Below are 16,114 nucleotides of genomic sequence, written 5' to 3'. Positions count from 1 at the left end.
TGTGAAATTACCTAATCAACCCAATCAAGCTTTCTCTTGGAAGAAACATTTCCAATAAACATCTAATGGTCTGATTGTTCTTCTCTTCTAATTTCTAGCCTAATTAAAAATTGGAACCAATTCCAGCACTAACTTTTAAAGAAGTGCTGGTGCTGAAGATCACTGTCTCAAAAAGGCAACCATTATCATCAAAGACCCACGCCATTGTCCAGGCTCACATTTCATTCCTACTATTTGGAAGAAGGTACAGGAGCTTGGAAACTGTGACCACCAGGTTCAAGAACACCTTCTTCCTGACCACCATCAGGCTCATTAACACTATACTACACTTTATGGAATGTATTTTTTAGTACACTGTGGACCTCAATTTTTGCACTATTATGGCCACCCAATGTTATGATTATTAATTTATGGATTTTAAAAAAATATTATGTGTTGCATTTATAGGCCTGTTAGGCTGCTGCAAGTAAGAATTTTATTGTTCTGTTGTTGGAACATGTAACAATTAAATACTCTTGACATTCTTGACATTGCTGCTCATTTAAGATATTTATGTAAGTGCAGTGGGAAAGATAAAGTCATTTAAATAACCTCACATTTTATTTGCAAGATCAGTTCTGTGTCTTTGTATTTCAATCTTCTCTGACTGAACAGTCAAGAGCTGAATTAACTCCTCTTCAATTGAATTTCTGCTGGCAGGTATTAAGCATTTTGATAGTGACAGAAGATATGGAATAATCGTTATTTCAATGTTAGACACCCTTTGTAAAACAAAAATGTAATCATCCCATGTGTCTGAATTAGCAATTCAGCATTGCATAAATAACAGACTCTTCAATTAAGGTGGAATGAAATTAGATTACATGCTCAGTGGATAAATTATTCTTGTTGAATAATCTACTATTGCAGTATCTATCATATATTTAATAGAGATTTTGATACAGTACCTGGACATATACAGAGCGTAATAGAGATTTTTGTTATGTCAACCTGGTTTCTAAGGAAAGTAAAAATTGAAACTTAACTGCATTTGGAAAATTTAAAGAAGTATCTGACAAGTCATAAAAGTCCAAAAGTTGATTAATATGTCAATCTGTCATGTGCATATTTTAATATTTGAGATTGCTTAACTTTGAAGCTTTTAAATGTGTAGGAAGGAGATATATATTGGCCTTAGAAAGACTGGGGTGGATTTTCATTACCTAGACTCCAGAAGCAAGGTCACTCTAACCTCACTTAGAATACACATGAGCTTTGTGTTTGCACATGTTTAGAGGTTAAGCATACCGTGTTTGACTCTCTCATTGGAACACCTGGCCCGATGGACCTCACACTCAACATCCTCATTTAAAGGTCCTTTACCAACATGGCTCCAGTGTACAACACAGCTACCTTTGACAACCAGGTTCACTGCTACCCCAGGAAAGCATTGTCCAATTCCCCTCTATTGGGTGCCACCTTTCAGCAAAGGCCAGCATTGATGATGAAATGCATCATCACCAAGGTGCCAGTCTTCGGCTGACTGATGCAAATGGTGCTTGAAAAGCAACTCTTCAAACCTGGCACAGAACTGATCGTCTAAAATTCAGTGGTGATCTCTGCTCTTCCATCATTTTCTGATTACATATAGTACATATAAACAAACCAGCAATAGTGATTTGATTAAGAAAGAACTGTAGATGCTGGAAAATTCGAAGGTAGACAAAAAATGCTGGAGAAACTCAGCGGGTGAGGCAGCATCTATGGAGAGTGGAATTGGCAACGTTTCGTGTCGAGACCCTTCTTCAGACTGAAGATTTGACCTGGGCCAACATCCCCAGAAATGAAGCTGGAGTGCCACTCCAGCAGGGGAGCTACATTGTTCGTATGCCCACACTGGATTCTCAAAACAAGTAATCAAGTCCAAGCTCAGAAAGAGTAAGAAATTACCAGTCAGACCAAGAAAGAGAGGCAAGGATCTTTCCAAAGCCTTCTTGGGGGAAAAAACCACAAGGCTTTGCTGGCTGGCTGGATTTTGTGAAAATGTTTCCAATAAAAGAATCATGAGTGTGGATAGCATGCTGCTCCCAGGAATTACTGGGTCAATGTATCCTGTTGATTACAAATTGACATAATGTATAACAATTGGGAACAAATTACAGAGGCAGGTAATTTAACACAAAAGCATACCAATTATAGGCCGTGGGCCGAGGTGCCAAAAGGGCTCTAGATTTTAACTTTTGTGATGCATGTCTGGTGTCTACTTGAAATTTGGCACAGATTTAGATAACAAATTATTGATAAGGAATTCATAACACGTCAGTGCAAAAAGTTGCACACTAACTAATTAGGCTAATTAGAAAAAGTAACATCGCCCTCTTGTGCTCAATAATATATAGCTGTATATGGGAACATTGAATATATAGCTGTATATGGGAACACTGCCGCAGAGGTCCTGGGTTTCACAGACTCCTGAACCCGCCTAATTAATGGGTGAGGACAGATCCTGTGCGTTCCCCAGTTTACTGAACCTCACTGACTGCCAGTGTGCAGAGTGGGGGTCATGGCCATAGTGGAACTGGGGCAGTGTCAGGCTGGGGGAAGACTAAGGCATCTTCCACTGAGAGGAAAATGCCTAACCCTAACCCGCCCCCCTTCCAGAGCTGCCCACGGCTGGAGCTGAAGCAGCTTTGGGACCGGCTGTGGGCTCCTTACATGTGGCTGCTCAGCGCGTCCACCTCAGCCAGCATATAATTCTGGATCATCAGCAGCAGCCCACCCGACGCCACGATTACACCGAATGTCAACATGGTGGGGAGCAGCACTGCCCTGCACGCCGCCCGGGCCGCCTTCAGCACCCGCTTAGCGCTGGCTCCATCAGTCCGACCGCTCGCGTCGGCTCTCTTCCCCCCTGCTGCTCAGCTCGGCCCAGGGCCACCTTCAGCACCCCCATAGCGCCGGCTCCGTCACGGAAGTCCTCAGAAAGAAAATAAATGCCTGCAGGCTGGATGTTTTCGGGTTATGGGCAGGATCTGGCCCGTGGGCCATTGTTTGCCGACCCCTGCCCTTACCCTAACCCTAAACCTAACCCTAACCCTCTTCCACTGAGAGGAAAATGCCTTTCCCTAACCCTAACCCTAATCCTAACCCTAGATCCACACTTTTATTTACCATTTTTATTTCATAACATCATAACTTTACAAAGATAAATCAGTTGTAAAACAAAATGATCAGCAAGTGGTTAGCATTACCTTCCTTCCTTCGAAACCTTTCTATTGTTGTGATGTTATTAGGAGGCAGCCATGATCCCAGTTTGCTTGCTGCCTAGCTAGCATGAAACAAAGACTGATTCCTGGGATGGTAGGATATGAAGAAAGACTGGATAGACTCGGCTTGTACACGCTAGAATTTAGAAGATTGAGGGGGGATCTTATAGAAACTTACAAAATTCGTAAGGGGTTGGACAGGCTAGATGCAGGAAGATTATTCCCTAGGTACACATAAATGCTGGAGGAACTCAGCGGGTGCAGTGCACCCGCTGAGTTTCTCCAGCATTTTTGTGTACCTTCGATTTTCCAGCATCTGCAGTTCCTTCTTGAACAGATTATTCCCTATGTTGGGGAAGTCCAGAACTAGGGGTCACAGTTTAAGGATAAGAGAGAAGTCTTTTAGGACCGAGATGAGAAAATCATTTTTTACCCAGAGAGTGGTGAATCTCTGGAATTCTCTGCCACAGAAGGTAGTTGAGGCCAGTTCATTGGCTATATTTAAGAGGGAGTTAGATGTGGCCCTTATGGCTAAAGGGATCAGGGGGTATGGAGAGAAGGCAGGGATGGGATACTGAGTTGGATGATCAGCCACTGATCATATTGAATGGCGGTGCAGGCTCGAAGGGCCGAATGGCCTACTCCTGCACCTATTTTCTATGTCTATGTCTAAAGCACGTAATTGGTCAATTGGCATCCAACTCAATGTCAAATGTGCTTTGATTGGACAATTACTACTCAGAAAATTGGAGGCTTTTCTCATATTTTAAAAATATGTGCAGGTTTAGTTCTTGACGAGTTTCAGATATGATTTCTATAATATTTTTACACAATATGTTATAAATACAGGTAGATACGTGATTAGGGTTGCAAAATGAAACGAAAAAGCACCTCGGCCCACTGTCTATAAGGCCAGGACATGGTTATTTTGTACTTGAATCACTGTGTACTTTGAAATCTTACTTTCTCTTCCCAAGCTGGATAATGCCATTTTATGCCAAGTTTAGCGACTGTAGGTACACGAGTTTGGTTATACACTGCCAAAATTGACACTATTTGGGGCACAGATTGGTTTTCACTTGCAGTATGATATTAAACATGACATGGTCATGTTGGAGAAATAATACGGAAAAGATCCACACAAAGGCAAGGGTTAAAGTTTCAATGTGCAAATTCTGTTATAGTGATGCAGCTATTGTGTATCTGTAAACTATAAGATGATGTGAATATTCAGTACTATTATCAAAATAAAACATTAAATATACATTATTTTTACCAATGAGAAGAGGTGTGTCAGATGTGAGAAAACTCCCTTAATGCAACATGTACAACATTAACAAATACTGAAGGCAAGCCCATAATTTAGAAAGAGATGTGAGAAGCTGCAAATTTAAATGCCACCATGCAGACTATATATGTTAATTGGCCCAAGTGAAATGTTCTTTAGTCACAGAGCATTCATAGAGGAATAAATATGATATTCTTGAAGAAGAGTGCAGTTCATGTTTCTGGGAGTTATCAAAATATTTCATCTTTCTAATTAATTTAGTACTTAAAGCTCATAAAATAGAAAATTAAACTTTAAAAGATATGCAACCATGAACAACTGAAAAAATTATTGTTCACAACTGTTAATTTCCATGTAACTCTCTGCCTCAGTTGTAGCAAAAAAGGAAGACAAGTTAATTATGTGTCAACAGCATTTGTTATTATAGCTTAAATATGTTAGACGTTTTTAAGCTTTGCAAGTCCTTTAGATGTTAACGTTTGATATGCACATATAGTAGCTCCAGACTACAGAAATTCACTCACTCTTTTTCTCCATAACAAACAAATGCCCTGCATCATTTTGTACATTTGTCCCACATCATCCTATCTTCCAGTTATACATTGTTACAAAAGATATTCTACTTTTGATGCAGAAGCCTTTGTTAATGTCACCATCCAAATGAATTGCATTTACACAGCAGCCTTAATAACCTTAAGGCCTTGTATGATAATTCAATACCAATATGGGTTTGAAAGCTTGACAGATTATGTACTGGAAAACTGTCCTGATGTCTGGACTATTGATTTGGAGAAATGAGTTCAAATCACTCATTTAAGTAATTAAATAAATATGAAATTTATAAGGTAATTCCAATAATGATGATAAAGCTTTCAGATTGTTATTAAATCAAGTGGTTCACCAAAATCCCATTGGGAAGAAAAATCCACCATCCATACCTAATCTCATTGATATATGACCTTTGAATCCAAAGGTATGTAATCACTCTTTACTGCTCACCAAATTTTGAAACGAGTTATTCAGTTCAGAGGCAATTAGGGATGAACAATAAATATGAACAAATAAAACAAAGGATAGATGACCACAACAGGAAGTTTGATCAAAGAAAGGTACCAAAAATACAAACAAAGGATGATCAAATATTTCTGCTCCGTGTTTTTGTCTAATGACTACCTGGTGGGCTTAGGGCCAAGACAGCTCTCATATTCTTCTTTGAATCAAAATCCATGAGTACATTTGCATTTACCACAGAGGGCAGAAGAAACTTTAGTTTGAAAAGCATCAGCTCTGCCACTGCAGCTCTCGCTATGTCTTACACTGGAGTAAAAGCTTCCTTTTGTGCTCACAAATGAGATTACCAACATTAAGTTTAGACTGACTCAAGACAGTCGGTAGAACATATAAAACTCTTCCCAAATTGTCAACGTCTCTTCAACCTATCTGGTTCTGTTTACCCGCACGTTGTTTGATACATCTACTCTTTTGATTTTGGTTCAACATTTTAAGATGTATTGTTATAAAATTGACATATCATAGTTCCATTGTCTTTCTCCATTTCTTGTTATCCAAACAAATGAGATGCCGTATTAAAATTTTGTTTTGACGTGGATTATTAATTTTCTCAACAAACCCTATTCATAGTGGAGACAAAAGGAACTGCAGATGCTGGAATCTAAGGTGGAAAACAAGGTCTGGAGTAATTCAGCGGGGTCAGGCAGCATCCCTGGAGGGTATGAATAGGCAATGCTTCATGTCGGACACTTCATAATGGTAATGGTAACCCCCTCTGCCTCCCAACACTAAGAAATTAGCCCAGGTTTGAACTCCCATTGATGTGCAAGAGTCTGACCCAGGGTTTAATAGGTGCATGAGACCAGAATTTCTTCTGTCTTTATCTGTTTGTGAAATTAGTGTAAACATGAGAGCTATTTCTCTGATACTTCCTCTCTCAGCACCATTGTGCTCTGCATTGAGCTCTGTGGCTATATGAGCATCTTGGGGAACAAATCCACTGATGATGGTTATAGTGATTGATCAGGTTACCCATCTCAACTGGCCAGCTATCCTCCTGGATGGCAGGTCTTATTTTTTTAGGGTAACAGATTGTTACCCGTAATTTCAGTTTTTCCTATATTTCTTCTTTCCTGACCTTTGCAAACAGAAATTCAAATCAAACTACCCCCATCGTCCTGCACCTTATATGGCTGACATCTATGCCAAATCTGATGTGTCACATAGTCAGAAATAAATTACATTTTAAATGGGAAATAATAATTTTGCTAACCATCGATCATCTGTTCACACTAGTTATATGTTATCCCACTTACTCATCCACTCCCCACACATTAGGCACAATTTTATGGAGGCCAATGAACCTACAAACCTGCACATCTTTGGGATATGGGAGGAAACCAGAGCACCCACAGGAAACCCACACGGTCACAGGGAAAACGTGCACATTTCACGCAGACAGCACCCGAGGTCATGATCAAATTCGAACCTCTGGAGCTGTGGGACAGCAGCTCTACCAGCCCTTGGTTCTCACATGATCTGTTGGGATATTATAATTGAGTCCATTTCTGAGTATGTGGGTCAAAAATTGCTCTTGTAGTGGTGCCAACCGGCATTGTTTTTGTCTTTTGGTTCTTTCAACTTCCTGCCAATATTGCTATAATGTATTTAATAGAGGAAAGCTTGCCGATTCATTTAAAATTCTTGACACTGCTTTAATTATCACGTCATCAGGTCTCAAAATGTAGTCTTTTAAAAAAATCTGCTCCAGGATTACTGGTAGATGCAGATGTCTGTCAGCTTTGTTGTGATAATAAAAGCCTTCTCAGTGTAATAACACACATCTCTTTTGCTGAAAAGAAATCGACAGAAAGGTCATTTTGTAGTCATTTTTCAACCTGACTAACTGTTGTAGCCATCAAAAAGTAAAGGATGAATGACCCTATGATGCAGTTCTGACAGAGACTAGTGAATGCATGATGAATATACTGCCCTTGACCTTGACGGTTCCTATTGAAGCAATAAATACTAACATCTTATTGTTTATTCTGGAAGATGGCATGGAGAAAATGCTGACCAAAAATCTCAGATTCCTTGACACCTCACATTTATAACCGCATATATTCAGCATCCTTCCCACAATGTGTTCAAATGCTCCTATGTAAATTTCTATTCAAGGTTCAATAGGTCACTGATCATGATTGAAATAAATAAACCAAGAGACATAAAAATGAGTACTAACTCTGCCTCTTGTTAAAGCTCAAACATCACAAATTTTCTTATTGTGAGTTTGCTCGTAAAGATGTAACATTTCTGTAAGCTTTTATGGTAACATAAGCAGAAGCCATGGAAAAATGAAGTAAACATTGGTGCAAATTATTTCATTAGAGTTTCTGCCAAAGTGAAGGAGGGAGATCAGGAAATCCCTTGAATAAATGCTCATCGAGAGAATCAAATACAAATCAATCCTTCAGCTGTACGGAGGATTGGAGGCTGGATGAGGGTGCACTAACAACATTCAGTCTTTGATTTACAGCTGTACATTCTTTGTTTCCCTATTAAGGTCAGCGGGTCAAAAGGAATAGGAGTAGAATTAGGCTATTCGGCCCATCAAGTCTACTCCGCCATTCAATCATGCCTGGTCTATCTCTCCGAACACCATTCTCCTGCCTTCTCCCCATAACCTCTGACACATGTACTTATCAAGAATCTATCTATCTCAGCCTTAAAAATATCCGCTGACGTAGCCTCTACAGCCTTCTGTGGCAAAGAATTTCACAGATTCACCACCCTCTGACCGAATAAATTTCTCCTCATCTCCTTCCTAAAAGAACATTCTTTAATTCTGAGGCTATGACCTCTAGCCCTAGACTCTCACACCATATTGCATTGTGAGTTTCGATATCCACTTTCATTAAATACAATTGCATATGTAAACTTACTTTTCAGTTGTTTCTCTTTCCTGTGGTAGTTCTGCAGAACCTTTGGGACTTATATTTGAAAATTTGATGAAGAGCAGATGTAAGTTTTGTCACAATTTATTACTGGGTATAACGATTTTTTTGTTTTTGTTTGGTCGGATCCTGTTATAAACTGTTCACCCCTGATCACTCAGCTGCTGTGAAGACTAAGTAAACTCAAAAATAGCAGAGCAACATGTTAAACCAGGTTTATTTATGTATTAACAACAAAGAATCTGCTGGAGGAATTCAGTGGGTTTAGCAGTATTTGTGAAGAAAGCAACTGCCCGGTTGCTAACCATTTTAACTCCCCTTCTTATTCCCATACTGACCTTTTTGCCCTGGGCTTCCTCCATTGCCAGAGTGAGGCCACATGCTAACTGGAGAAATAGCACCTCATATACCGCTTTGACAGCTTACAACCCCAGCATTATGAACATTGAATTCTCCATTTTTAGATAAACCTCAACAAACCCTACCCCTTTTTCTTCTTGTCGAGTCCACACACAAGTCCACACACAAGTCAGTCTGAAGAAGGGTTTCGGCCCGAAACGTCGCCTATTTCCTTCGCTCCATAGATGCTGCTGCACCCGCTGAGTTTCTCCAGCATTTTTGTGTACCTTCCACACACAAGTTGTTCAGCCAGAGCTGAACACACTTCTCGGCATCTGCATGCAATGGTGTCTGTCTTGCGCTTTTTGTGCTTCTTGTGCGTGGTGGTGGAAAGATGAATGGAAGCAGGGCTGCGATGTGAACGCTCTTTCCTTGAACCCACCCTTCCCTTTACCCCTCCATTTTTTCCACCACCCCCTATACCCCCCCCCCCCCCGTGACCCACATGGACACACACCTATTTCTCCCCCCACCCCCACCTACATTCCTTCCTCTGACTTCACAATTCGCAAATCCACAATCTTTTTGTCCCACACCTTTTCTTCATCACTGACTTTGGAGGAGAGGGAAAGTGGCGCAACAGTGGCGATTCGCTGAAGGAGTCTGGATCCCAAAGGAAGAAAATTCCAAGAAGATCGATCAGTTCAGGATCATCTCCTTGCTAAGCGTTGAAGGCAAGATTTTCTTCAGCATGGTGGCGAGGCGGCTGACCAACTTTCTCTCCAGCGATGGTTACATCGACAGCTCAGTGCAAAAGGGAGGCTAATCTGGAGTGCCGGGGTGTCTAGAGCACATGGGAGTGGTGATCCAGCTCATCAGAGAAGCCAGGGAGAACAAGGGAAACCTGACAGTGCTCTGGCTTGACCTGGCCAACGCCTATGGCTCCATCCCGCACAAGCTGATCCAGACAGTCATGGCCAAGCATCATGTGCCGGGCCAAGAGGCAGATCTCATCCTGGACTATTACAACCAGTTCAGCATGAGAGTCTCAACAGGGTCAGTAACATCAGAGTGGCACAGACTGGAGGTTGGGATCATCACAGGCTGTACCATCTCTGTGATCCTTTTTGCCTTGGCGATGAACATGATTGTCAAGTCTGCTGAGCCAGAGTGCCGGGGCCCTCGGACCAAGTCAGGAGTGCGCCAACCACCAATCAGAGCCTTCATGGACGACCGGACTGTCACCACTGAGTCAGTGCCAGGAGGCAGGTGGATCCTGCAGGGGTTGGAGAAACTGATTGGATGGGCAAAGATGAGGTTTAAGCCAGGAAAATCAAGGTCACTGGTGCTGAAGAAGGGTAAAGTCATGGACAGGTTCTGCTTCAACATCGAAGGGACACCAATCCCAACTGTCTCCGAAAGGCCAGTGAAGAGTCTTGGCAAGGTGTTTAACAGCAGTCTGAAGGATACAGCATCTGTCCAGGCAACCTGTCAGGGGCTCGAGAATTGGCTCAGAGCAGTGGGCCTGTCGGGGCTTCCCGGCAAGTTCAAGGCATGGATTTACCAGTATGGTATCCTGCCAAGGATACTCTGGCCACTGCTTGTCTACGAAGTCCCAATATCCATCGTAGAGAGATTGGAGAGGAAAGTCAGCAGCTTTCTCAGAAGGTGGCTGGGACTGCCCAGGAGCCTTAGCAGCATCACCCTTTATGGAAATAACACCAAGCTCCAGTTGCCCCTGAAGTCCCTGGAGGAGGAGTTTAAGGTGACTCGGGCCAGAGAGGTGATGCTGTACAGGGACTCCAGCGACCCCAAGGTGGCTCAAGCAGGGGTGGAGGTGAAAACTGGGAGGATGTAGAGAGCCGGCGAAGCCGTGCTGCAAGCAGAGTCCCGGATACGCCACAGAGTCCTGGTGGGAGCAGTGACTCGGGGAAGAGCTGGCCTGGGAACCTTCCCAACTCCCCAGTTTGACAAGGCCAAGGGGAAGGAGAGGCGCAGGCTGGTCCAGGAGGAAGTGAGGGCAGTTGTGGAGGAGGAGAGGTTTACCAGAGCGGTTGGCTTGAGGCAGCAGGGAGCCTGGACAAGGTGGGAGCAGGCCATGGACCGAAAAGTCACATGGACTGAACTCTGGCAGGATGAACCACAGCGCATCAAGTTCCTGGTCCAGGCAGTGTATGATGTCCTGCCCAGCCCATCGAACCTTTTCATCTGGGGCAAAACGGAACCTCCAGATTGCCCGCAATCCTCAGGCAAGGGGACGTTGTAACACATCCTGAGCTGCTGCCCAAAGGCTCTTGGACATGGCGTCATGATCAGGTTCTTAAACCCATTGCAGAAGCCATCAGCATGGGAATCAGCAGCTGCAGACGAGCAGAGCCCACCACCCAGATGATCACCTTCGTGAAGGCTGGAGTGCAGCTGCCAAGAACCACAGCAGCCAGGAATCCGTCAGGAATCCTGGCGACTGCGCAGGACTGGCAGCTTTCCGTAGACCTGGTGAAACAGCTGAAGTTCCCACGGCACATTGCCACGACCACCCTGAGGCCAGATATCCTCCTGGTCTCAGAGGCAACCAAAAACATCGTCTTGTTGGAACTGACAGTGCCATGGGAGGACCGTCTGGAGGAGGCCCACGAGAGGAAGATGACCAAGAGCTGGTCATAGACTGCTGCAAGCAGGGCTGGAAGGCAAGGTGTATGCCCATCGAGGTTGGCTGCAGAGGTTTTGCAGGGCATTCGCTCTACAAAGCCTTGAGTGCACTGGGCATCAACAGAGTGGCGAGGAGAAGGGCCATCCAGAACACCACAGAGGCAGCGGAGAAGGCCTCGAGATGGCTCTGGATCAGGAGAGAAGGTCCATGGGGAGGAGCGAATGCCACCTGAACACAAGTCGTGGTCTGATCAACCACGGCTGGGTCGCCTGGGTGAGGGTGTCTGATGTTGAAAGACCTGAAACACCCAATGACCCCAGGTTACATCACTGATGATGTGTTCAGGAGCATCTATCGATGTATTTGTATCAATGTCCAACCATCTGTTAATCAAAAATCCTCCTTTGCCTGTGTTCATCTATCATCTGCCATGCTTTGTCCTGGCCCTCCTCTCTTCTAGACTTTTTTCTCCTCCCCCTACAATTAGTCTGAAGAAGGGTCACAACCTGAAATGTTCTCCAGAGATGCTACCCTGACCTGCTGAGTTACTCCAGCACTTTGTGTCTTATTTTAAGGACTGCATTGTTTGGTCATTGAGCCTGCATGATTCAACAATTAGTTAAAACAGAATAAAATAAAATGTCTGTTGGGACCCACCCTTTATTCTGTATGTTTTATTTTAGCCAGCTATGTATTATAGTGTGTTAAATGCACTATATGTTCGAAAATAATATATAAAAGGGACAAGAGGTGTGATGTGTTTTGCTGAGTGAAAAATGCTGAAATATCAGCTCTATTTTGCTGCTTGACCTGGCCCAGCTTCGGGAATGTCATTAGAACATCAGGCTGAATCTTCAATAGAGCATTAATACCTTTGATGTATTTTGTGCAGGAAACAAACAGGCAACTGCAGGTGGGAAATTTTCCTTATGATGTTTATGTAACCCAAGTCTGACCACAAATGGTTCGAGCCAGAAATGGGCTAAATGCCATCAGACAGCAACTCTATCCAACATGGAAATGGAAGATTTTGTGATTACCATTAAAAGCCAGACTGAAAGGAGCACTTAGTGAATTGGAACACATGGGAGGTTGAAGGAACACAACACCGTTTTCCCTCAGCCTTCTAACAATAACAATCAAAATTGCTTTTATCTCCTTTTAGTGAAAATGCATGCTGGCATGAAAGATGTTCTAGCAATTGCTGTGGGGACTAATGGGTATGGTATGGGGCTGCAGTGTTGCTAACATTTCAGTTCTAGCCCGACAGTGCAAACTGCAATGTTATGAAAGGACCAGCGGCCACTGAATGGGTTTTTTTAATAATTCATTCACATACTGTGAAGGCAGGTACGGGATACTGAGTTGGATGATCAGCCATGATCATATTGAATGGCGGTGCAGGCTGGAAGGGCTGAATGGCCTACTCCTGCACCTAATTTCTATGTTTCTATGTTTCTATACTCTGCAGCACATGCAGGAACACAAGCTGGGTTTGGGACTGGGGCCAGGTAAAGGGGTTGGGAAGCAGGGGATCAGCATTTGGGGCCTAAGTGGGCATGGGGAACTGAGAATTTTTTTAAATTTCAAAAATAAACTTTATTCAGAGTAAAAAGTATACAAAAAAAAAGCAAAAACTCTTCATACATTCTCAGTGTCATTCAGTGGCCGATTCGGAAGTCTAATGACACTGAGAATGTATGAAGAGTTTTTGCTTTTTTGTTATATTCAGTAGCGTTTGTGCCCACCTTCAAAGAAAATACCCTCATGTGGCCCCCTGGGGTGATATCCCTTCCCTTGTTTGCGAGGTGTCCCCACTGGACTCTGACCCTCAATATTCGGCAGCGAAAGGACCATGGACTGCAGTCATCCCCCAACAACCTTGACATGGCTGCAACAAGCTTCAGCTAATCCTTCAGAAAGTACTTCTGCAGTCTGGAATGGGCCAGTTTGCAATATTCTCTGTCAGACATCTCACTGTGATGGAAGACCAACAAGTTTCGGGAAGACCAAAGAGTGTCTTTCACCGTGTTGATGGTCTTCCAGCAGCACTTGATGTCTGTCTCTAAATTGGCTGAGTATTGTAGGGGCAGGGTGTCATGATGTGTTGCGGGTGAAGGAAGGTGTTGCTTGAGTCAAGAGTTACAGGGTAGTGTTTGGGTGATTATTCCAGGAAATAAAATAATTATAGCAAGTGTATGAAGAGCAAGAAGGTACAGGTTATTATAGAAAACAGGCGTTTCTGACTTACAAAGTAATCAGCTTACACGCCGCATGATGGCAGCCTCTGCCTACAGTCTGTTCTACTGCCTTTTTTTATTTTTAGTTTGTTTAAAAGTTTATTTTGGAGGATTTTTTTAGTGTTTCTATGTGGGGGTGGGGGTAGGGTAAGGGGGAAACCTGGTGAGGATGTGACTATTCTCCGAGTCACATCTTCGCCCCTCCCCCTTCCCCCTCGCGGCCTACCAACTTGATTGGCGCGGCATTTCCTGCCGGGGACCGGACCAAAGTTTCAGCAGAAGTGCAGCACTTGATTCACCGCAGAGCCTTATCTGGATCGCCGTTTGAAGCTCCGGAGTGTTGGGCCTGCTGCTTCAACATCAGGGAGCTGTGGTTTGCAGAGCTTCCAGCGCAGGCGACACTGACTTCAACATCGCGGAGTTCTGGGATCCTTTGCCGAGGGTCTCCAGTGCGAATCTCAGCCCAGCTCGGCCTGTGGACTTCGGGAGCCGCGGTCTCCGGTAGGAAGTGGCCGATTCGGAAGTCTAATGCCGCTGAGAATATTCTTCCATTCCGACATCGGAGTTCCATCATCCGGCAAGCGGGCCTGAACATCGGGCCTCCCGTAGCGGCGACTGCGGAGGGGTTCGGGAGCCCCCCGACCACGGGTGAACAACAGAGAACAACAGAGGAGGATGACTGAACTTAGGTGCCTTCCCTCACAGTGGAAAACTTTGATTCTGCTGTGTGGGAATGTCTATGTTAAAGACTATCATGTTCTGTGCTCTTTTTTATTCGTATGGCTGTATGGTGACCACAAATTTCACTGTATCAATTGGTACATGTGACAATAAATGTCTCTTGTCTCTTGTCTTGTTCTCAGAAACGCTTAGGTAACTGAGGACTGCTTGTTCAGAGTTCACTTATTGTTGATTAGACCAGTCGAGTATAATATAAAATCGGGATCGAGAGTCTCCATTTTCGTTCATTGCTCATTTGTGTATATTCACTTCTATTCCAAAGAATGACCTGTGTTATTTTGGTAAAGGCATGAGCACCAGTTCAATTAACATATGCTGCTAGTGTGCAAAGTGTGTAGATCATAACCAATCTTCATAACGTAGTATACTGAATTGGCCAGAACATTCTCTGTATATATTTCCAATATTACCCAATTTAGCTCATTCCATTTTTCAATACTGATCAATTTAAAATTATGGTGTAGTTATATATTTGATGAACCATGGCTCTCTAAGTAACTGCAGGAAGTGTTTGATCAGATAATTATATAGAATGCGGAACATTTAGCACACTCTTTATATTTCTGAAATAAAAACCAGAAACTTCTGAAAATACTAGGCAGGTCAGGCAGCATGCACGGAGAGAGAAACAGAGTAAACAAGTCAATGTTCTAAAAGACAGAAAGATAAACAATTTTACTGAAGAAACAGAGGGTAAGGAAAGGGAGAAGCAAAGAAAGGACAATGGTAGGGTGGAAACAGGAGAGGTTAAATTAATAATAGGACTATGGTGCAAGGAGAAAGAAACAGGTAATACAAGAAGTGAAGAAAGCAAAGATCATCCTAAATATTATGAGAATTGGTGTTGTAGGGTTATTAACTGACCTCATATTGTCCAATTGCCTGCGAGACAATTGGTTGAGAGATGAGCTATCATTCCACAAGCATCCGCTGAGCTTCATTGGAACAATTCAGAGGCAGTCAGATGTCAGAGGGCAGTGAATTAAAGTGACAAGAGATTGCAAGACAGTCAGTCACCTAATTTTTAAGATTAAGTTATTCAAATATCCACCACCTGTCTGCGTTGAACCAGATAGAAAATGTTACAGCCATTTAATAAAGTCTGAAATCAATCTGAGCAGAGGCCAGCAGATCGAACCCGATGAAACTATTTCAGCCAGGATTGTATTTCAAATTATGGTTTGCAAAGGCCCATCACTTGCAAAAGTATGAGAGGAAATGACTTATTTTCAATAACTTTATAATCAACTGCATAAAAATAATTCCAGATAAAACACTGCGTGTAATATATAGTTGAGCAGTACAACGGCAACTGAATGGTGCTGCAGTAGCCTGGAATGAGAATGAACGAGCCCTAGAACTTGCAGTCAAACCAGTGCTAAATGTATCCAACCAATACAGAGCAGCAATCAATAGAGGCAATAGGGTGTCAAACTACATTGACTAAATAATAGGTGTTAAAGATCAGACTCCATATCACTGTGGCCACGTTGTACTTAAATTCTGGAACCAGTCTCCCCTGCTCAAGGGACACATTCAACACTGAGTTTAGTTTAGTTTAGAGATACAGTGCGGAAACAGGCCCTTTGGCCCACCGAGTCCGCACCGACCAGCGATCCCCGCATCCCCACCATCCTACACACTAG

This window comes from Amblyraja radiata, chromosome 5, assembly GCF_010909765.2.
Source record: "Amblyraja radiata isolate CabotCenter1 chromosome 5, sAmbRad1.1.pri, whole genome shotgun sequence".
NCBI classification, from domain to species: Eukaryota; Metazoa; Chordata; class Chondrichthyes; order Rajiformes; family Rajidae; genus Amblyraja; species Amblyraja radiata.
Note: the sequence above shows the minus strand (reverse complement) of the source record.